This window comes from Vulpes lagopus, chromosome 6 (genome assembly GCF_018345385.1).
Source record: "Vulpes lagopus strain Blue_001 chromosome 6, ASM1834538v1, whole genome shotgun sequence".
Classification (NCBI taxonomy): Eukaryota; Metazoa; Chordata; class Mammalia; order Carnivora; family Canidae; genus Vulpes; species Vulpes lagopus.
In genome coordinates this window covers 132890521-132914975 of record NC_054829.1, presented here as the reverse complement: position 1 = coordinate 132914975, position 24455 = coordinate 132890521, and the positions used below count along the sequence as shown (strand labels likewise).

General features: G+C 37.8%; 1 long non-coding RNA gene across 2 annotated transcripts; it reads right to left on the bottom strand.

The window, feature by feature from the left end:
• Positions 1-1263: 1263 nt before the first annotated feature.
• On the bottom strand, positions 1264-22565 carry LOC121493599. 2 transcript variants are annotated; one of them, XR_005988511.1, is made up of 4 exons: positions 22396-22565; positions 22200-22263; positions 15888-15983; positions 1264-1432 (listed from the first exon to the last, which is right to left on the bottom strand). It is a non-coding gene; the product is annotated as an uncharacterized LOC121493599 (long non-coding RNA). The 2 variants fall into 2 exon arrangements; XR_005988510.1 differs by lacking the exon at positions 22200-22263.
• Between the last annotated feature and the right edge of the window lie 1890 nt (positions 22566-24455).

Below are 24455 nucleotides of genomic sequence, written 5' to 3'. Positions count from 1 at the left end.
TATTGGGCTGAATAATCTTTTTTTTTTTTCCTGAATAGTCTTTTAAGTCTGAACTCGCTAATCAAAAGCTAGTTCAGAAAAACTTGACCCACCTTACTTAGATTCATAATAAAGCTGTGTCATAGATGCACACAATACGAATCGTGATGGCATTTATTTCAATGATTAACTGTAAAAAGGGATTTTTACTTCTCATCAAACACACGGAAAATACATGTGGAAAATACACATTTTCTTTTTTTTCTTTTTTTACATTTTTAATACACATTTTCTTAAATTAGCTCTATGACTTAAATTTATAGTTAAAATTATAGATTCGCTTTTTACAACATGTAACCACCTCGACAAAAAGGTGTGACCCGACGTCAGTAGCACTGATATGTGCATGTCAACATACCTGGCACACAAAAAAGTTAAACTGACGTCAATTTTGATTTCCATTCCGCAGCTGGCAAAATAGGCCCTGAATAAAAGTTTGTTGAATTTATTTTGGTAAGAAATAATTTCACCTGTCTTTTCACAGTTTTAAGTGCTTACTAGAACCAAACTCTGGGAACTTATAGACCTACATGTAGATACGTACGCATGCATGCACATATATATACAAATGTGTCTACATACTCATTGCATGCGTGTACATATATAAATGCACACAGCAGTTCTTTGCAAGGACCATGAAATAATTTGATAATTTACATGACTTAATTCTGTGGCCCATATGTCTATTTAATATTACAATCACTTTTTTTATTGAATTTTTTAATTGAATTTTTAATTAAACTTCCTTCAAGTTTTAACTAGACTTTCTTTTATCATAATCTGGGGCGCCTGGGTGACTCAGTCCGTTATGTGTCTGCTTTCTGCTCAGGTCATGATCTCAGGGTCTTGGGATCGAGCCCCTCATTGGGCTCCCTGCTCATGGAGGAGTCTGCTTCTCTCTCTCACTCTCCCTCTGAGCTCTTTCTCTCTCAAATAAATAAATATAAGCTTTAAAAAAAACCACACACTTATCAAAATCAATTTTCAGAAACACTGACAAATACCAACAATGCCAATAGAAGGCTCATCATCATCTGTTAAAATACCATTAGTTTTGTTATTATAGGGATTGTTATTTGGGAAAAGACTGTGACAAAACGCTGGCTTCCAATTACCGTCCTGGAAAAATCAAAACGGAAAGCCTTGGAGATCAAATTAAGATAAACAACATGATTTATTAAATCAATCTAAAATTCACAATGAGACACAAAAGAAAAGCAACAAGGCGCCAAGTTAAACACTTGTAGGATAGAGCACATGGGCGGAAGACCCCTCGCCCCAAATCCTGGGTTGTATAATGTTCGTGTAACCTCTCTGTCTCTCTCTCATTTTCTCTCGATGCCACATCCGCCTTCTCTGATGATGCTGTAGTGATGAAGACCAAAGCTGAGATCTGAACAGGAAGGGGCACAAAGATGAAAGTTACCAGGACCAACACAGATTCGTGCTGTCTTCGAGAATCACGCAGGAGGGAAGCTGTGTATTTCCAATTAGCCTCCTACATTGTTTTGGACATAGAACATGTGAGACTAGGTGACTACATTGGATATCACCCGATGAATGGCCTGTGTAAAGGCGACGTATAAAAATGTCTGCTGAGAAAGTCATGATCATAACTATGACTTTCTGTCCTTTCTATCTATAAGTAGTATCTTTGTTTGTTCTTGCATGTATTTCATCATACCATCCATTTTTTAAAGATTTTATTTATTTGAGAGAGAGCTATAGAGAGAGTGAGTGTGTGCACATCGTGAGAGGGAGAAGCAGACCCCTCATGCTGACCCCCAAGCCAGGGCTCAGTTCCAGGACCCTGAGATGAAGACAATGGAAACAAAATATATCAAACTTTGAGAAGTGCAACTAACATAGTTCTTAGATAAAAATTTATAATTATCAATGCTTACATTGCAAAAAAAAAAAAAAAAGATAAAAGCAATAGACTAAGCTTCCCCCTTAAAAAAAACTAGAGAAAGAGACAAAACACAAAGAGAAGGAAAGAAACAATTAAGAGGTGAAATGGAAAAGAAAATCAATGGAAACAATTACAATGAAAAGATAATGAAATTGGTAAATCTCAACCTAAATTGTTCAAGAAAAAAGAGAGAAAGTACAAAATTACCGATCTCAACATCGAAAGAAGAGACGTCACTACGTATACGACAGACGTGAGAGAGAAATTAAGAGTATCAAAAACAATTTGTGGCAATAAATTTAACAACTTAGAAGAAAGACAAATTCCTTAAGAGTCACAAGTTACAAAGGCTGACACACGCAAAAAATAAAATGTTCAAATTATATCTAGTATAGAAATTTAGTCCATAATTAAAATTCTTCCCACAGGAGCATCTGGGGGGCTCAGTGGGTTAAGCGCTGTCTTCAGCTCAGGTCAAGATCTCAAGATCCTGGGATTGAGCCCTGAGTCTGGCTCCCTTCTCAGCAGGGGGGGTCTACTTCTCCTTCTGCCCACCCCCCCGCCCCATGCTCTCTCGCTCTCTCTCACAAATAAAAAAATAAAGAATCTTTAGAAAAAAAATATCTTCCCATAAAGAAGGCTCCAAGTCCAAATAGCTTCACTGGAAAATTCTAATAAAAAAAAATTAAGAAAAAATACGAATTTTACACTAACTCTTCAGAGAAATACAAGAGGACAAAATACCTCTCAACTTACCTCGTGAAGGCGAATTATTCTGTCAAAGACAAAGATATCCCATGAAAATAAATCTACACAGAAATATCTTTGAAAGCCAGTCAATATAATTCTCCGTATTAATCGAATAAAGAGGAATAAAAGCATTTGTCAAAATTCAATACTTGGCTGAAAGAAAACCTCCTAGCAAACTAGAAATAGAAGGAGATTTCTTGAACCTGAAAAGGCTACGGCTAATATCTTACTTTACAATGAAAGATGAATTCTTTACTCCTAAAATCAGCTACAAGCAAATATGCCTACTCTATTCAATCAGTACTGGAGCCCCTAAGCCGTGTGATAAAATAAGGGAGGAAAAAGAAAATAATATTGGGAAAAAAATAGATAAACAGTGTCATTTGCAGACAATAGAGTCCTGAAGAACCCATAGAAAAATATTTCTAGAACTATAATTGAATTTAGCAGGTCACAGGAAACAATATAAATATATAAACAAATTATATTTTTGTATACAGCCATGAGTAATTGGAAATTTAAAGTGTCTAAATGTAATCCACAAAAGTAGGCACCATGAAATACTTAGGTATAAGTATGTAATAACATGTACTCAAAACTACAAAATACTGATGAGAGAAACTGAAGATGGTCCAGATCAGGGGTTTGCAAACTGTGCCTGCAGCTTGTGGCCTGTTTTTTGTGTTTAGAATATAGCTACACCCATTTGATTATATGTGGTTAAGGCTACTTTTGCGGTTGAGAGGCTGGAACAGAGCTCATAACATTTAGCAAAGCTTAAAATATTTACTAACTTACCCCTTACAGAAAAAGTTTATCAACTCGTCATCTAAATGTCTGGAGAATATCATGCTCATGAAATTGGACGATTTGATGTTAAAATGTCAGTTTTCCCTAAATGTATCTGTAAATTCAACGCAATCCCAGCAGGCCTTCTTTTTTTTATATAATAAATTTATTTTTTTATTGGTGTTCAATTTACCAACATACAGAATAACACCCAGTGCTCATCCCGTCAAGTGCCCCCCTCAGTGCCCGTCACCCATTCCCCTCCAACACCCGCCCTCCTCCCCTTCCACCACCCCTAGTTCGTTTCCCCGAGTTAGGAGTCTTTATGTTCTGTCTCCCTCATGATATTTCCCAACATTTCTTTTCCCTTCCCTTATATTCCCTTTCACTATTATTTATATTCCCCAAATGAATGAGAACATACACTGTTTGTCCTTCTCCGATTGACTTATTTCACTCAGCATAATACCCTCCAGGTCCATCCACATCGAATGGTGGGTGTTTGTCGTTTCTAATGGCTGAGGAATGTTCCATTGTATACATAGACCACAGCTTCTCTATCCATCATCTGTCAATGGACACCGAGGCCCCTTCCACAGTTTGGCTATTGTGGCCATTGCTGCTAGAAACATCGGGGTGCAGGTGTCCCGGCGTTTCACTGCATCTGAATCTTTGGGGTAAATCCCCAGCAGTGCAATTGCTGGGTCGTAGGGCAGGTCTATTTTTAACTCTTTGAGGAACCTCCACACAGTTTTCCAGAGTGGCTGCACCAGTTCACATTCCCACCAACAGTGCAGGAGGGTTCCCCTTTCTCCACATCCTCTCCAACATTTGTGGTTTCCTGCCTTGTTAATTTTCCCCATTCTCACTGGGGTGAGGTGGGATCTCATTGTGGTTTTGATTTGTATTTCCCTGATGGCAAGTGATGTGGAGTATTTTCTCATGTGCATGTTGGCCATGTCCATGTCTTCCTCTGTGAGATTTCTCTTCATGTCTTTGGCCCATTTCATGATTGGATTGTTTGTTTCTTTGCAGTTGAGTTTAATAAGTTCTTTATAGATCTTGGGTACTAGCCCTTTACCTGATAGGTCATTTGCAAATATCTTCTCCCATTCTGTAGGTTGTCTTTGAGTTTTGTTGACTGTATCCTTTGCTGTGCAAAAGCTTCTTATCTTGATGAAGTCCCAATAGTTCATTTTTGCTTTTGTTTCTCTTGCCTTCATGGATGTATCTTGCAAGAACTTGCTGTGGCCGAGTTCAGAAAGGGTGTTGCCTGTGTTCTCCTCTAGGATTTTGATGGAATCTTGTCTCACATTTAGATCTTTCATCCATTTTGAGTTTATCTTTGTGTCTGGTGCAAGAGAGTGGTCTAGTTTCATTCTTCTGCATGTGGATGTCCAATTTTCCCAGCACCATTTATTGAAGAGACTGTCTTTCTTCCAATGGATAATCTTTCCTCCTTTATCGAATATTAGATGACCGTACATTTCAGGATCCACTTCTGGGTTCTCTATTCTGTTCCATTGATCCATGTGTCTGTGTTTGTGCCAGTACCACACTGTCTTGATGACCACAGCTTTGTAGTACAACCTGAAATCTGGTATTGTGATGCCCCCAGCTATAGTTTTCTATTTTAAAATTCCCCTGGCTATTCGGGGTCTTTTCTGATTCCACACAAATCTTAAAATAATTTGTTCCAACTCTCTGAAGAAAGTCCATGCTATTTTGATAGGGATTGCATTAAACGTGTAAATTGCCCTGGGTAACATTGACATTTTCACAATATTCTGCCAATCCATAAACATGAAATATTTTTCCATCTCTTTGTGTCTTCCTCAATTTCTTTCAGAAGTGTTCTATAGTTTTTAGGGTATAGATCCTTTACCTCTTTGGTTAGGTTTATTCCTAGGTATCTTATGCTTTTGGGTGCAGTTGTAAAAGGGATTGACTCCTTAATTTCTCTTTCTTCAGTCTCATTGTTAGTGTATAGAAATGCCATTGATTTCTGGGCATTGATTTTGTATCCTGCCATGCTACCAAATTGCTGTATGAGTTCTAGCAATCTTGGGGTGGAGGATTTTGGGTTTTCTATGTAGAGTATGTCATTGGCGAAAAGGGAGAGTTTGACTTCTTCTTTGCCAATTTGAATGCCTTTAATGTCTTTTTGTTGTCTGATTGCTCCAGCAGGCCTTCTTTTACAACTTAGGTGAGCTGATTCTAAAATTGGGTCTAGCAGAGGCAAAGTACTCTTGAAAAAAAAAAAAAAAAAAAGAACAATTCCGGAGAATCTATACTACCAGATATCAAGATTTACTATGAGGCCATAAAAGTCAAAGCAATGTGATAATGGCATAAAGACCAACAGACAAATCAATGGAACAGAAAAAAAGAGTTCAGAGAAAGTCCAGATACACAATCAATTGGATTTGACAATTGTGCCAAATAAAAAAATGAAAGCATAATCTTTCTAAGTGAGAGATACAGGAACAACTGGGTTTCTTGGGGTTTCAACTGGGTTGAAAAAAAATTCTTCAGATACACCATTCATAAAAACTGACACAAGATATCATAATCCTAAGTGTAAAAGCTAAAAATACAAACCTTCTAAAAGAAAGCATAGAAGAAAACCTTTGCAGTCTTGAAATAGGTAAAGATTTCCTGGGCAGAATACAAAAGGTACGAACTATGGAAGGAAAATAAATGGTATAACTAGATTTCATTAAAATCTAAAATTTTTCTCTCTTTAAGGTCCAAAACGACTGCAAACATGCTCAAATTTCTGGAGAATCCTGCAATAAAAGTCCTGTTTAATATTGTTTGACTATTTCTCAAATTTCCTGGTCTAAAAACACAGGGTAACTGGGTGATGAGCATGAAGGAGGGCACGTGATGTAATGAGCACCGGGTGTTATATTAAGATTGCCGAATCCTGAGCTCTGAAGCCAGTAACACATTATATGTTAATTAATTGAATCTAAATTTTAAAAATAATATTAAATATATAACAACAAACACACAACCCCCCCCCCACACACACACACACCAAATACAAGAAAGAGAAAGGAGGGTTGCCCTTAAATCATAATAAAAGTTAATTTATAATAAATTTTTAAAAAGTAGAACACAAATTAATCATTTACAGAATTTGTATTCCAAAAAATACACACTAGCAAAGTGCTATGGAAGACATATTACATTCTTCTGGATTATACCCCACTGTCAAGGCTAATTGAGGTAGAGCACCCATAACAGTAAAATAATTATTTTTCTATGGAATGTGCTCCATGCTCGATTCAGTTACAGTTTGACATGATGCTCCTCATGTTTGGGAGTTATAAACATTTCTCTATGGCAATAAACATTGAAAAATAGTATTTCTGTAATAGCTGTACGACTTAATTAACGACTCATCTACTAAATAGTCATTTGCAACTTGATTTGCTTTTCTTATTGAAATTAAGAAGTCCATCCTATAAAATTTGGCTGGAGAATTTCAAATTTAAACTTAGGTCACACGTGCTCTGGTTAAAGGAGTCCAAAGGCATTGCTTGGAAGAATCTTTAGTCCTACAGAATCCTAAAGGGAACCTCACTATATTTCTACTTTACTTGGGGTGTAGAGAAACTAGGTGATTCACATCTAATGACCTATCCAAGTAGCGTGGGCCTCAGAACAAATGCCATGAGAATATCATGAAATTCCTCAGCTGTAGATCTTAAATTAAGAGACAATAATGATTATCATGAAATTCCTCAGCTGTAGATCATGAAAGAATATCCTGAAATTCCTCAGCTGTAGATCTTAAACTAAGAGACAATGATGATTATTCCGAAATATTCCGAATAAGGACCTATCAAAAATCAGCGCTTGTCCAATGTAAGAAAGTACTGTCAATAAACACTGCATTAATTAAATAAACCACAGGAGCAGCCACTCTCCTACAGCTGAAAGAGCAAAGCACGTTTCAGATAGGGGTGATATGACACCTGTTTAGATCCTTATCCAATATAGCACACAGGAAATGTGCTATATTCCAAGAAAGCATTTCAAAATCTACTATAGATTACATAAAGTGAGGAACTCATGCAAACACTGAACGCCCATTTTCCTGAAAAATGGCTTTCAGAGGGAAGCGTTGTCTTATTCTGCTTCAAACCTGAATAAGAAATGAAGTTACAGATCAGGCAAAGGGAACTCCTATGTTTGCAAAGAGAACTTTTATGTCCAAAATGGCGAACACAGAAGAGGCATTGGAAATAACTAAATGTGCGGTTCATAGGGACCGTATGCATCCACACATGAATAACTAATTCTGGGTATGTGAATTGTGTTGGAAGCCTGGTTGCTTCTCACCCCAGAAATACACACATCCTTCTCTTAAAATCTACACTTGTTTGCCTTTACAATTAAACTTAGTTTGGGAAATCTAAGATTTGGGGATTTGAAGTAGGTTCTAACAGACCTAAAACTAATGCTATCAACTCATCCCTTCAGTAGCTTTTGTGGATCATGTCTGCACTCAGAATCTGCCATGGGCCACAGATTGTACAGAGGACAGTCCCTTCTTTCCAAAGGGAAAAATGTAGGACCTATGTGCTACCATCAGGAAGTTAGATTATCAGGACTGCAAAGAGTGGTTTGTAGAAACTCCTATACAGAAAGCTTGGCTAGAATTTTCAGGTACAATTTACCGTATCTTTTTTGATTGGCTATTTTTTTTTTTCTGTGATTGTTTAGTGGGAGTTTTCAGGCTAGATGTGGGTTAATCCTTGTGCACTCAAAAAATAGATAGAAAAGAAGTTCCAGGATTAAAGTCTCTAAGATTGATCTTTTTAAGTGAGTACCATTAGTCAGACTTATCTCACAGACGGGGACTCACCGCGATAAGATATTATTTTGCGATGTCAGCTTGATGGAATCTGAAAAATATAAAGTTGTGAAACAACCTCACATGGGCCTATGTGGGCACTAATATTCACATCAGCAAAAAACATTTCCAAGTAAACAGCACAATATAGACTTTATTGGGTAGCTTCTTGAGATGATTCAGAGAGCAATGGATGATAAAATGCTCTTTTGACTCGCAAGAGAAAAGATCAAACACCAGCTTTACGCACTGGATGTCAACCACAGCTGAACCTTAAGGTAATTGCCTATAAAATTAGGCCTGACTCCTTAGGTCATTATTTAAAAAGCCACTCGTTAACTGATCTACTGAGTTTCATCTCTCTTTATAATCTTGTATAATTATATTTACCCTAAAAAACACATCACTTGCTGCCTCCTACCCCTGTCACTTCAAATACACCTTGCTGGCTCCCAGTTAGTATTTGACACTTTAGGCCGAATCCTCTTTCAAAGAGCATCTCAAGAGCTCCTTCCTTCAAGGAGACTTTCTGTATCCAATTGACGATCCTTTTCCTCTAGAATAATTCCTTTGTATTTGAACACACTTCTTGTGTAGGGGCATGTGTTTGTTCTCAAGCTGTATTGGTTTCCTCACAGAGGTGAGGGTTCCAGCCTGGCGATGGCATTTCCAGCCTGGCAATGGCTGGCCTTCCAGAAATCAGATGAATACGGGTCTCAGTGTTTATTTTGTTTAATAATCCCTATCTTCTGGTGCTAGTTTTAGGGTTAGAGCCGAGGGCCTGCCATGTGGGAGGTCATAAGTATACACTGGGAACTTGGGGCTTCAGAGAGAGATGGGGGTGGGGAGACCAGGGTTCAAATACTGGATTCACCATGCATTTCTGTGTGATCCTGGACAGGCCCATTTTTATCTGTAGTTTCCACATTTATAAAATGGTGACAAGCATATCTTAGCTTTTAAGTGTTGTGAGAATTAACTTATGATAATTTACATGATAAAGTTTTCATCAGTGTGAACAAGTTGAAGTTGGGCTGTCACCAACAGAGGCCAGCTGTTTGGTTGTCAGGAGGCCTCACCATAGTCAATTCAACAAATTTAATATGGTTAAATATTTTAACCAGCCTTCTGTTATATGATTTGAATGTTCAATAGTATTAGGATCATATAATGTTATGTGTCCAGATTCTCAATAGCCCAGTCAAATAACTGCTATTTTACCAAAACACTCTTTTTCCTGGAAGGCGTATAAATGAGCACTACCACCAAATCTCTTCCTCTCTGTTCCCATCAGCCAGCAACCTTCCCTGATTCATATTTCGTTTCTTTCTGATGGCATGATTGCTATGAAATATAGCTGTGGCTGGAGAACCCTTCTCTCCTCTCTCTCCCTCCTTCCTCTTTCTCTCTCTCCACCCCCAGCCTACCTTCTATTTGAATTGAAAACAGAAATACATAAAGACATAAGAATCACTTGTAATCTTAGCACTAAAAGATCATAAACATTAAGTGTGGCACCAGCCTTTTCCTTTGTAGTGAAGATACTGTATATAGAGGGTCCTCTTGCAGGGTTATTTTTAAATTATATTTTTGAGAGCATACAAATAATATACACCCTTTGCACTTATATTAACATCCCATGTCACTTCCCATCTTTCGAAATCCAAATGTAATGAATGTGCAGTACAATATTTAAACTTTCTTCTTTAATTGGACAGTTAGAAATGTTAAAATTTTTTGAAATTATATAATCAACATCAGAGTAATTATCGTTAAACATAATTTTGTACATAGCTTTCTACTTGTAGGATAGCGTCCCAGTAGTCAATAATCACAAGGCCCCCTTTAAAAAAAAAAAGATGTATTTATTTTAGAGAGAGACAGGTAGAGGAGGGGCAGAGGCAGAAGGAGAATCTCAAGCAGACTCCCCACTGAGATAGAGCCTGATTGGGGGGGGCGGGGTTGACCCTCACAATGCTGAGATCAATCACGACCTGAGTGGAAATCGAGAGACACTTGACCAACTGAGCCACCAAGGTCCCACCAATCACAAGGCTCTTAGTCTAAACTTCTGACTTTCTTTTCAGAAATTTGCCACCTGTGAGCATGCCTGCTGTCTGAGAACCCCATGTCCCTATACCATGTAAATACTAAGAAATATAGATCATTCTAATTAGTTGAATTAGACGTTTTTATAATAGTTTTTACAATTGGTAATCATACCAACTATCTGCATATCATGACGTATCTATACACTTTGTGAAACTGTATTTCTTAACGGTTTTCAATAGTCATTGAGTTGGATTACAGGTCCAGAATAATTTAAAATAAATACTGGTGCCTTGCTTCTTGATTGTATTGAAAATGATTCTGGTATTTTAACTTTCAATATGATTTCGGTTGTTGGCTAGAAAAACATTCTTTATCACATGAAAGAAGTAAGTATATTCTCATTTATAAGTTATTTTATTATAGAAGAGTTTTAAGGTTATTAAATGCCTTTAGGATTCAACTGAGATTACCCTGTAATTGAACATCTTCAGATTTAAAGATGTTACAATACATTTTCTCCTTTGGCATATTTCACTCATATGTTATATATGCTAAACCCTCATGTGGCTTTTATTCTTTTGCAAACCTGATGAATTTGATGGTTGTTGACTTGATGCTAGAATCTGCATTTGCATTTATAAAGCATGTTGGTGTCTTTATTCATCCTCTCCTTTGGTCTCTGTGATACACACACACACACAATATTTCTATGTTGGATTTCCGGGAGCATACAGTTTTAATACTGTTTTATCTTCACTGACGTTTGGTCTATTATGCATGCAGCAGTGACTCTATTTTTACCCAAAGGAAGTCAACTTGAATTTTAACTTTTTTGATATTCTGGGTAAAGATTAACAATCCAAACATTGGAATAAGAAAAACCAGGGTTCAAATTCCAATCAAGGGATTTTTTTTTCTATTTTGAAAACTTTTTTGTTATTTTCTTTTTTTTTAAGATTTTATTTATTTATTCATGAGAGACACAGAGAGTGAGAGGGGCAGAGACACAGGCAGAGGGAGAAGCAGGCTCCATGCAGGGAGCCCGACGTGGGACTCGATCCTGGGTCTCCAGGATCAGGTCCTGAGCTGAAGGCTGCGCTAAACCAGGGCTGAGCCACCAGGGCTGAGCCCATATTTTTTTTATTTTATAGAGAGAGAGAACATATTCATGTGGGGCATAGGAAAGAGAGAGAGAGAGAGAGAGAATCTTCTCATGGGGCTCCATCTCACAACCCTGGGATCATGACCTCAGCCAAAAATCAAGAGTCAAATGCTCAACCAACTGGGCCACCGAGGCGCCCCCCAACTATGTGATTTCCAACAAGCAGCTTCTTTCAGGCTTTTACCCCGCTCCTGTAACTGGGGACAGTGCTAACCCACATATTGGTAAACCAGTAGTGACACGGTGCCTGCATATCAGCCCAGGGTTTAGAGACCCTCTGTGCTCAAGAGTGTTGCGAATTGTCACCAGTGTCTGCCTTCTTCCTCAGCACTAGCCTTACTTTTTAGAGTGTATTTCTGGCCGCGGTGTTTCGTGTTTATTGTTCTTTCATCATGTCCTTCACCTTATTATTTATTTCTTATTCTAAGAGAACCTGATGTTTTTCTTCAACACACAGGTGCAATTTTTTGCATCAAGTTTTTCATCAGGGCCCATTCTGTTATTCTGCTCTTTCATTGGCCAGTTGTCCTTCCAACCACCTCCCTTTTCTTCCTGGCTTCTTATTTTCACATAGCATCCAGGTGTCTCTTTCTCAGCCTGTACTCTCCATTGGACTGACACTCCTATTTCTTAGGAATGACAATGACTTGAATCTTTTGGGGGTAAGCCATGCAGTTGTCTACAATTTCTTTTGCTTTCTTTTATCAATTACTTTTTTGGAGATTGGATTTTTCAGAATAATATGCTTCACTTTCTCTCATGCTGCAGTATTTTCTTTTCTAGACTGATGATTTTCATCTATTTTAAAAACTAGTACAAAAAGGAACATATGTAATGTATATAATATATAATAAATAACATACAATGAAATAGGACATTACCCAGACTCTTGATGCTTCCTGTAAACCCTCTCCCGTTACCTGTCTTTCTGCCCTCCCCTTTTAAGAATACTTCTCAGACCTTCCTTCTAGCATCTTTTTTCTTCTCACTAAAGTATATCCCCCAGATGTTCCTTCAGGGAGAATCTGTTGTGGTAGATCAATTATTACATGAAAACATTTTTAATTTGGCTTTCATTGAAAGATGCCTTTGCTGGGCACGATTTTAGGTTGAAAGAAACTGGTAACATGTTGAGGATGTTATTCTAGTGCCTTCTGGCTTCAGTTAAGAGGTTGTTGAGAAGTGAAATGTTAGTTTCATTCCTTTGCTCATAATCCATCTTTTCTCCCTCCTTTTTTTTGGCTTATGCAATTTTAATATTATTACATATTATTATGTGTTAAACATTATCATACATATGTTTACAATTGCATTATCATATTATTCTCATAGATTAGGAAATATAAGGATAAAAATTTAGAGTAATTTCTATGAACTTGCATAGCTCTTAAGTACCAGGCATGGAATTTGTGTTTTGTTTTGTTTTATTTTTGGAATTTGAACCCAGGTCTTTCAAACTATAAAACTTTTTTTTGTATATTTTTTATAGAGTTTGATTTGCCAACATATAGTATGACACCCAGTGCTCATCCCGTCAAGTGCCCCCCTCAGTGCCTGTCACCCAGTCACCTGTTTCTCTTATGCCAGACACAAATATAAACTCAAAATGGATGAAAGATCTAAATGTGAGACAAGAATCCATCAAAATCCTAGAGGAGAACACAGGCAACACCCTTTTTGAACTTGGCCACAGCAACTTCTTGCAAGATACATCCATGAAGACAAGGGAGACAAAAGCAAAAATGAATTATTGGGACTTGATCAAGATAAAAAGCTTCTGCACAGCAAAAGTACAGTCAACAAACTAAAAGACAACCTACAGAATGGGAGAAGAGATTTGCAAATGACCTATCAGGTAAAGGGCTAGTTTCCAAGATCTATAGAGAACTTATGAAACTCAACAGCAAAGAAACAAACAATCCAATCATGAAATGGGCAAAAGGCATGAACAGACATTTCACCAAAGAAGACATAGACACCTCCCTGCTTTTTCTAACACTTACTGTTTTATTTGGTTCTCTACAGTTTTTTCTAATTCCATACCTGCATACGATAATTTATCCTGTTTGGGACCTGTTGGTATTCCTCAGAATGAGCTCACTGGGTCTTGTGAAATTCTTAGCCGTTGTCCATTTAGATGTTGTCCCTTCTGCTATTTTTTTTCCCCAGAACTTTGATTAGGTATGTGTTGGACTAGCTCATTCTATCTTCTTTGTTCCTCAACTTCTCTTTTGTACTTTTTCATCAGTTTGTCTGTGTGAGCACCAATTGTATGACTTGTTAGTTTCTATCTTCTGGATTGTTAATCTCTTTTAAGCAGTTATTTTGGAAACTTAGCTTTAATTTCACTGACTATATTTTTCACTTCTAAAAGTGTAATTTTGCTTTGTACCAACCATGCCTGCTCATTTTTGATAGGTGTTTGATCCTTACTCATGTTTTTTATTCTACATTTTGTTGATATAAATTTATTAGTCACACTTGTACATTTTGTATCTCTAATAATTCCAATACTTTTCCTGTGTTAGTCCTGTTGTATCTCACTTACAACTTGTGGTTTTATTTATGCATTTTATGATCTTTAATTCTGAGCCTATGTTTTTTAAAATTCTGTGGGGCTGTGTTGAGCCTTAATGTGAGGATGTGTTCAGCAAGAAAGAATTTGCCTACTTCTCTATGTCCCAGAAAGCTACAAGCCCAGAGCTTCTTTATACCAAAATTCTTTAATTGAAAATAATGTGAATTCAAGTTCAAAGCCCATTAAAGAGCAGGCCTCTGGACAAAAAATATTACTTCTTCTCCCTTTACCCAAAGCCAGGCCTAGTCAGAGAAGTCTCCTATTTCATCCCTTCCCCGGTTTAGGTCATTATACGTCTGGACTTTACACGAGACCCTCCAATCTAATTCCTCCCTATACACTGGCCCTAATCTTTGTCCTGCCCCTGTCTTAAGCACAGTCATTAACAGCAAAGCTTCAAGCTACCAGGGATCATATTTCCCTGGGTCAGTGGGCAGCTCCAACTTTCAGTTACCTCCTAGACTTGTGCTCTTGCTTCATTCAGCAAATTTCATCAACTTCTCTAGATCACATTTATTTATGTAATTGGTATTTTATACAATTTTATTCAATATTTTAAAAGGTCTTTTTGACACAGCTTCCAGAATTTTCCAGAATTTCTGGGACCTTGTAATGTTGCTTGAAACAAAGATTTTTAACATTGGTACTGTGTTCACAATTGGTCAGACTCAACAAGAAATGCCCAGCTGCTTCTGTTGAGTTCCACCTTGATCAGGAGTAGAGTTTTTCCTCTCATGGCCTCATCCCCACTTAAGGCATTTCTACATCAGATGGGAGTACAAAAGTCTGGGATTGTTGCAAAAGGAGCTGGACACAGACAATGGATTACAGGGAAGGTCTACACAGATAGACTGCTCAGTGCTGGGTCTCTGTCTGATGACACCATCTCATCTACCCCTTACCTGTGCACCAGGTCCTTCCTTTCAGTTCTGTCTGCCTTCTTCCTTCCCCAACCCCAATCATATTTAGTTTCTACAAGCAAGAAGAAAACTACTCTGCAAGAATATCTTTCTGTGCCAATGTTCCTCTGGGTCATTTTTTTGTTCCTGTGTCGTCTTGTCGTAGGGATGGGGAGATAGGGTGGGAAAAATCACCCTTTAGAGTATCACCGAGAGAGCAGAGATAGGGAAAAATGCACAGAAAACATGTAGATAAATTCTTCAAGATTTTAGAGAGGTTCTTAGATTTCTCTTGGGATATTGTTTCCCCTATGGGTGAGTAGGTGGTTTTCTTTTTCTTGGATCTCAAACCAATGATTTCATGCCAATAACGTTAATTTATTCTGGTCCGTTACTATTGTTCTCTAGTGTCTTATGCTTAAGTGTGCAGATTCATTTCACGCAGCCCTACAGTGTCTTTTGCCTGCTGTATTGTGGTGACTAATTCACCACAGTTGTACGTCTGCTGGTGCTTAGCACTGTGACTGCACAGTGACCAGATCTGTTCCAGCACTTTGCTGTTACCTTTACTGTCCCACGAAGTCAGAGTTAATAGGAACAACACTGCTTGATAAATACCCCGTGCTTGAAGTCTTCTGTAAATTCATGTCTCATGGCCACAGCAGTACTCACATAGGCTATGAACTCTCCTTTGGGCATATAGGAAGTTTGTCTAGTAAGTATGATTTGACTCAAATTTAAGTTACTAAGTAGATCAACTTTTCAACCAGAGCACAATGATTACAACTCATTTGTGAACCGATACGAATGGGAAAAACCAGTACAACAAGTTTTCTTACCTCTGACAACGTATTTGTCATGCTGGCATCTGTTTATTTCTTCTCTCTCTTTCTCGCTTTCTGCCTCTCCTCCTCCTTCCCTCTCCAGGTTCTGCTCTGCTTTCAGAAGGGAAATAAAAAATGCCATAGTTTTCAAGGTCTATTTTACTCACACTGGGAAACATTTGTTTGAAGGCACAGAATGAAAAGCTTCAGAAACTTGAAATAGGCTTACATTGGGAAAAAAGGCAAGATTCAGGACCTTCTATGTTTTACCCTTTATATTAAGGAATGGATGCTGAATTATGTATAAATTTTTATTAAATAAAAATTCATATGTAAATCATGTAATCAGTTTTAACTAATTACTGTGCATTATCAGTGTTGTTAATAACTTCCTAGGGAAAAAAAAAATAAGTTCCTAGGATTGCCATCTTTCAGTTCTCTGGATAATCAGAAAAACAGAATGAATATAGTTTTTATGTTATACTTTTATAAAGTAAGTAGAAATTAATGAATACTGGTATTGGTATGCTCTTAAATAAGATAGAATGTACTCAGAACGATTAAGATTGATTTCAGCTGGTTCATAAATCTTTATTTTTTTAGTCTCAAGTTCCTACTTTATTATTTTTCCAAATGGATTCTAAGTTTTGAGGATAGAAATATTTATTAAATTTTTTGGACCTAACAATTTCCTTACAAAGGAACTATAAGATACTCCTTTCAGTCGAAGGGTATCATGGAAAAATTACTAAAATACTAAAAACGCCATGAATGGAAAAAAAATTGGGAACCTCTGATCTAGTCCAGTATTCCATACAATGCATAAGGTAGGTTCTGATCAGATTCAAAGACCTATAGAGGAGATGGATCTGTAACAAAGACAGAAGTGAGCTAAAAAACAAAAAATGATGCAGTGATTATTGTTCCTCCAAATCATGAATTTTTAAAAAATTATTAAGCACAGCTTATATCAAAGCCTATATGGTTTCTTAAATTTACCCTGCCCATATCTGCTCAGCTCAGCATTAGAACATTTTACTAGTTTAGGGACGCTTGGGTGGCTCAGTAGTTAAGAGTCTGCCTTTGGCTCAGGGCCTGATCCCTGAGTCCCAGGATTAAGTCCCTGCATCAGGGTCCCCGCAGGGAGCCTGCTTCTCCCTCTGCCTGTGTCTCTGCCTCTCGCTGTGTGTCTCTCATGAATAAATACATAAAACCTTAAAAACAAAAAACATTTTACTATTCTCTTCACACTGAGAAAAATATGCTGCTTGTTGTGATCTCTTATTTGGTTCTAAAGCTCAAACAAGCTCTGGGGGATTCATGGAGATGGGAAACGTATATGTATAAACATACCCTCCATTTTCTTTTATAAGTGAGTCAATTACAGTGTATGTCTGTTGTTGTCATCATTGTTGTCCATGATTTAATATCTAATTACTAAGGGCTTATTGTTCATTTAACAAATTTTTCTTGAGTCCACACTGGACAAGCATTATATTATACCAGTGTTATATATGCCACAGACTTTTTATTATGGCACATGTAATAAATTCAAACCTCTCCTTTAAAATATATATATTTTATGTGAAATAAAAACTAAAATCTTATTTTTCTTTACATGATTAACTCATGGGTTGAGATATCTAAAAATTAGATGGCTAGTAACTCGCAGATTAAATTAGAATTATATTTTGTTAACTATTTAATAAATGAGTGGCTATAAAAATACTCAAACTATAGATGAAAACAGAAAGCAATGTGCGCATCCCATCCTGTATATTCCTTCATCCTCTACCATCCAAATCCCATTTTCTCCTTCAGAAGTCACCTTTACCTACAATGTGGGGTACACCTTCTCATTATCTTAGGAATTAAACACACACACAGAATAGGATCATATTATAATGTATGTATTATTATATACATATATTATTTTGCTATCTCTTGCCTATTCCCCTCATTCACGAGTTTTAAAGCATTATTATTCACATATATATATTATTTATTTATTTTCCCCATTTTTATCGATATAATTGACCTACAACATTAAATTAGTTTAAGATGCACAACACAATTATTTGATATAGGTATGTATTGTGAAATGGTTACCCAAATAAACTTAGTTAACATCTATCACCTCACATAGCTACATATAAATTTACTTATAGGCAAATATATATATATATGAACATATATGTATTTTTTTTTATGAACTCATACTTTTCCACAGTAGGGGAAGCATAGTAGTTGAGCATAATATAGTCAACCTCCTGATTGTGATGTTATTAGATCTTTTGCAGTTTTTCGATATTATAATAGTACCTTAGAAACACTCTTATTTACATATACTTGGGCACATACTGAGTAATTTTGTCATATATATTCCTAGAGGCAAAGTCCTTTGGGACAAAATATATATGCATGTAAAATCCTGATAGAGATGACCAAATTGCCTTACAAAGTGGTTATAACCACCTGTATTACCAACAAAGCAGCAGCAGCGTGCTACTTTCCTTTACCAAAACTGTCATGGGGAAATGTTTGCAATTTCCTTTTTGGCCCATTACTGATCAAATGTGTGACTAATTCAATCAACATTAGAAAATGTTTTAGGTTTAATGTCCAATATTATTAACAGAATTAGCCAGGTCATGCATATACATTGTGTCTCTATTATCTACCAATTTTTCAGAGAACTGTGTTAAATGACCCAACTATGACTGGGTCAGGTACTTTTGTCAGGTGCTTTCTAAATTTCTAACAATTTTTCCTTTATGTTAAAGTCATTGTGTTAGGTGCATAAAAGATTCACGAGACATGACACGTTGGCAGATTGTACCTTATAACAGTATACAAACCGGTCACGATGAGTCTCTTTTGTCTGACTGGGAATATGTGTTTTCTGATAGTACCACAAAGTATTTCTTTTAGTTAGTTTTTTGGTTGTTACATGATTTCTGGTCCTTTAGCCTTAAATCTCTTGGCTTCATATTGTTTGACGGGTGCCTCTTTCAAAGCACTAATGACTAGAGTTTTAACATTCGTTTTTAACATTTGTTTTATATGGCTTAATCTGGAAATTTCTGCCTTTTGAAAATAATTAGTTGCAGTTATTTATATATTTTGACTAGCTGACCATCTATTTTGCTGTCTTTTTTTTTCAATTTTTTAAATAAAACACTGAAGTATAGTTGGCAATGTTACCTAGTTTCAGGTGTACACCGTAATGATTCAGATTCGATGCATTGCTCGCTACTTGCCATGACAAGCGTGGTCACCTTCTGTCACTAGATAACGTTACTGTAATCTTTTTTTTTTTTTTTTTTTTTACGTTACTGTAATCTTATTGACTATATTCCCTAGGCTGTATTTTTCGTCTCTGCGACTTACTTAGTTTTCCATTACACATATTCTTGTTTTCTTCTTTATTTGTTCCTTTTTATACTGCTGGCTTGAATTAGGTTTCTCTGGTTTGGAAATTTCACGTCACACTTCCTTCATCTAGATGTTTCTTTGTTATTTCTTGAGGTGTAACTTACCTGCGAGTGAGGTACAAAGACCTTCCATGTACAGTTTGATCAGTTTTAAAAATGCAGCTGTATAAGCTACATTCTCCCCAAGCTTCCCCTCACCTAAGAAGTTTACTTCCGTTACTACCCCGGTCAGTGCCGGCCGCCCAGCAACAAGCACTGTTCTCATCTCTACACCCGCAAAGCCGTTGTGGGCATCCTGGAATTCATCCAAGTGGAAGCCTACGCGTTGTGCTTTCATGTCTGCCTTACTTCGGTCAACGTGTGTCATGCATTTCCCTCCATGGCCTTGCGCCCATCAGCAGCGCATTCCCTCATTTTGCTAAGGATTCTTTCATTGTATGAGATAGCAGAGTTGGTTTATTCATTCACCTCTTGTAGGATATTTTGTTTGTTCCTGAATGTGGGCCGTTATGAATGAAGCTTCAGTAAACACTCTTGTGTAAGCCTGTCTTCGTGGAAATGCGCCACTATCTCTTTCTGGGGACAGCTGTATTTAGTGACCACGCTACCTACCAAGTTTCTGCAGAAGGAGGAGATAAGAGACATAGAATCAGAAACCTTTTGGAGTCTCTTTCTTTCTTTCTTTCTTTCTTTCTTTCTTTCTTTCTTTTTCTTCTTTCTTTCTTTCTTTCTTTCTTTCTTTTCCTTCTTTTCTTTCTTTCTTTCTTTCTTTCTTTCTTTTTCTTTCTTTCTTCTTTCTTTCCTTCTTAGATTTTATTTCCTTTTTATAAGACAGAGGTGCACAGGCAGGGGGAGCAGCAGGCGAGGGATGGGAGAGGAGCAGGAATCCCGATGTGGGACTCAATCCCAGGACCCCTGGGTTCATGACCTAAGCAGAAGGTACATGCTTAACCCACTGAGACGCCCTGGTGCCCCTTTTTGAGTCTATTCCTGAAAGGCAATTTCAACACTAGATATCTATAGATGGTGGGAAGGGTGGAAAGTCCATTGAATATTTTGACCATTACACATTGTTGAGTGGTTTTTGTGATAAAAGGTACATTATTTCCCAATCGCAAGTGGCCCAGAAAATAAAAAAAAAAAAGAAACAAAAAACATGACAAAGATTATTTTCAAGGGACACAATAACGTGGCTAGAATGGGATGATCAGACTAGAAGAATAACGCTGTAACCTGAAAATGTGTCAATGTCTGTGAGGCAGAGCCGATAGCCCTGAAAGGGTTCAAAGGCCTGATATAGTCAATCTTCTGGGAACAACAGGGGTGATGTTCTGTGTGATGTGGTCTCCCCACCGCAAGATGAATGGGTCAACTTTTGGTAGGAGTCACAGGTCTGAGAGTGGCACCCTCTAAATCAAGAAGCAAGAGTCCTTCACTTTGTGCCAAGACTCTGATGATGAATGTCAGGCACCACGGTGAACCAGAGAGCAACGGTGGCATCTGGGAGCAGAAGCCTCCATTAATAGCTTGACTCCACGCATTCTAATCGGAAAACAAGCCCTTATCATGGGCATCTCCTTATGTGACTAAGACAGCATTAGCATTAATCAGGATTTTATTTCTATAGTTCATGGCCCCGAAAAGAACATCTTTAATTCATCTGCAGTTTTCCAATTGACAAATGAGAATGGCTAGTTCACTGACAAATGTTAAAGAGTGGATAGGGTACAGCAAATTCAGTGAGGGGCGTACTGGACACAGCCCTGAGAAATGCCTTGAGTCCTGCCACTGAGCAGAGTAACCCTGTCCATTTTTGATCCCACACATAACTGGGACTGAGGCTGAATTGTGGCCCCGATGCAGTCAAAACCATCAGATTTCAGCGTGGCCAAGCTAAAAGCCAATAAGTGAAGTGGACATTTAGAGGAACCTTCTCGAATCAAGAAAACCCAATGGCTATGCTTCGGGCAGCAGAGTAAGGGATAAAGTTTCTCCCAATGGGCCAGCTGCTGCTTTTTCTTGTAGAGTCAAGAAGCCGCTGGAACCAGACCAACTGCATTCTCAAATGTCCCATTTCCATCTGACAAGTACAGACTCACAGCCCTTCCCGCCTCGAGAGTCACAGAGCCTGAGCTGAAGCACCCAGAGTGGACATAGCAGGCCAGGGAGTTGGGGGTTTATTTTTGAGAAGAATCTAATACAAGAGAAGTAGCTACCACAAGCTAATAGCTAGGTGGGCTTGGGAGGCAATGAATCCAAACCCCAAGGTGCACCTGCCGGGCGTAGCTGCTTCCCTTACGCAGACTCATCAACTGGCAAAACCATCAGTCATAGAGACTCCCAGCTGAAAGGATTCTTCACGATCAGAGGCTTCACTATAAACTTTATGGATTTCCTCGTTCTGTACTCATATATTTCATTTTCCTTTGGCCTAGATCCAACTTTATTAAGTCATGCTTTCAAAAAAAAAATTAGGTGGTAAATTTCTTTCTTTCTCTTTTCAATATCCTACTAATTACTAATACTACCTATATAATTTAAGAGTCATAATTATTTTCCCTGGAAGATTTAAAAATATAATTAAAGACAAAAAAGCATATGATACTAAATCACAAATTGCAAGGAGTTGCTTATGCTAGACTACTTTTCTAGAAAAGCACAAAGAAATATGGCACTTTTATGTCATTTTTGCCTTCTCCACCCCATTTCACAAAATAACATCTTGTCAATAAACGTTTATTGAATTTTTTCTGTGTGCTAGAGATACCACACAGCACTAGCGATCCCAAGATGAATAGGTAATACTTGCCCTCAATTCATCTGGAAGTAAATGGATGATTACAAAGTAGAGTTAAAGTGTTTTTCAGAGACAGACTCAGGATGCAGCACTTACACACAGGAGATAAGGCAAAGCCAGGCTGGCTCAACTTCCAAGGGACGGAGCTCCTTAGCAGAGTCTTGATATACATAATGGTTCAAAAAAATAAAAATAAGAAAGGGTGGTAATGTTTGTCCCAGGAAGTGGGAGCTATAAATTCAAAGACCCAGAACCTAAATGGCACCGGACAGGTTCTAAGGAGCCCACGTACCGCATCCCACATGCCGTAGAGCAGGGGTTCAGATGCCCTGGGGAGCTCCTGGCTGTTTCGCTGGTCAGATCACCCTATACACGTGCGCTGCCAGAAGTAATTCAAAGAGATTCCTCTAAAATACTGCAGTAGCTAAGAATAATAGCATTAAGGCAGGGCCGTGAGCTGAACTTAGCAACAGGTGGTGAATCTGCAGTCCTGATTTAGAAAGTAAATGCTGAAACACAGACTCAGAATCTTGTGCCTTAACCATGTGACCCTGGGCAGATGGTGAAACTTCGCTGACCCTTAGTGCCCTCCGCCGCAGTCCCTGCCAGTGCTAGATTCTGCTGCAACACTGACGTGATAAAAACACCAAAAGCCTAAACCTAGATACATGACGTCACTCAGGTTACAGGCAGCAACCAAATTCACCCCGATTTCCATAGTGTCTTGGTGGCATTCATTCTATTTTACTTGACATTATGGTATTTTTGTGCCACAGTCTCTCCTACTAGCATGTAAACCTGAAAAGGCCAGAAACTCATGTGGTTTTTTTATTTTTTTTTTTTGGTTTTGTTTTTTTTTTTCCATCTTGATAGGTCCCACAGCATTTCATCAATGTCTTACAAATCGAAGGTGATCGTGAATAATGGTCAAAGAGAATTTTAAACTTTGAAAGAGAGAAACATTTAATTTAATTTTTTTTAAGATTTATTTATTTCAGAGAGAGGGGGAGAGAGACCATTAGGGAGACAGCATGAGCAAGAGAAGGGGCAGAGGGAGAGGGAGAAGCAGACTCCCAGCTGAGCAGGACGCCTGATGCGGGTTGGACCCCAGGACCCCAGGATCATGACCTGAGCCGAAGGCAGGTGCCTAACCGAGTGAGCCACCCAGGAGCCCCAAGAAACATTACATTTTTCAAAGACAAAACTTCATGCATCTTTAATCTTAGGAAAATGGAATTTTAGAACGAAATCTTTTAATTTAAAAAAAAAAGAGGTAAGAAAAAAAGGTAAGTAACAAATAATAAACAAAAAAGAGCAAAAATTGGTTTATTTTCCTCATGGGACATCAGGTCAATTTTCTTGAATTCAAGAAACTATTTTCCTTTAATATAAATGATATTGATGGATTTTTTTTCCCATGGTTACTTTCTCTAAATTCTGTTATTTATTTTGCCCGTTATATTTCAGCAGGACTATAATCCTCTTGCGTAAAGCATAGCTCTTTCCTGAAGACTTTCAGGTGAGCCTTCCCTGTGTTCTCATTATGCTTTGCTCATACCACTATTACAGGGCTGGCTATGTAAGGTTGTGGTTAGTTCTTTATATGCCTGTCTCTGCTCCGAGGCTAGGAATTCCTCTAGGGCAGAAATAATATTTTACTCATCTTCATAGCTAAGATTATAATACAATATTTGGCATATAGTTGGTGTGATTTACAAGAGGCGTAGAAGTTTTTCATCAGGTTAAATTGTAGGTTGTGCTGCTCTGTGGGTCCCAACCCATTTCTGGAGAAAAGACATACAGTAGCTAAAGCAATAAAGCCATTTCTCAGCTTTCAATGGTAAATAGGATTTTCAAGTCCCAAGCAAGGTGGTAGTCTTTAAAGACTTGGTTAGATTAGAAAAAGCCATTTTAAATCCTCCCAATCCTTCTTAACACTTGGCCGAGCTGAAGTTCACAGCCTTGACTATGAGGCAAAGCAGAAGACCAATCAGCATCTAATTGTAACGAAAAAGAGAACTGCTCCTCTTGGCCTTCCCCAGATTCCTGACCCCTGGAGCCAGAGCAAGCAAAATCGTTGTCTTCTTACACTGGTGAGCTTTGGGGTAATTTATTATGCCTTGAAAGGAACTGTACTTAATCATGATTTTAAAATCTCTCTCTCTCTCTATGTCTATCTATCTATCTAGCATCTATCTGGTTGGGGGGCACCTGGGAGGCTCAGTCTGTTACGTGTCAGTCTTTTGCTCAGGTCATGATCCCGGGGTCCTGGGATCCAATCTGGCATCCTATTTCTCCCTCTTCTCCTGCTTGTGCTCCTTCTTGCTATCTCTCTCTCAAATAAATAAATAA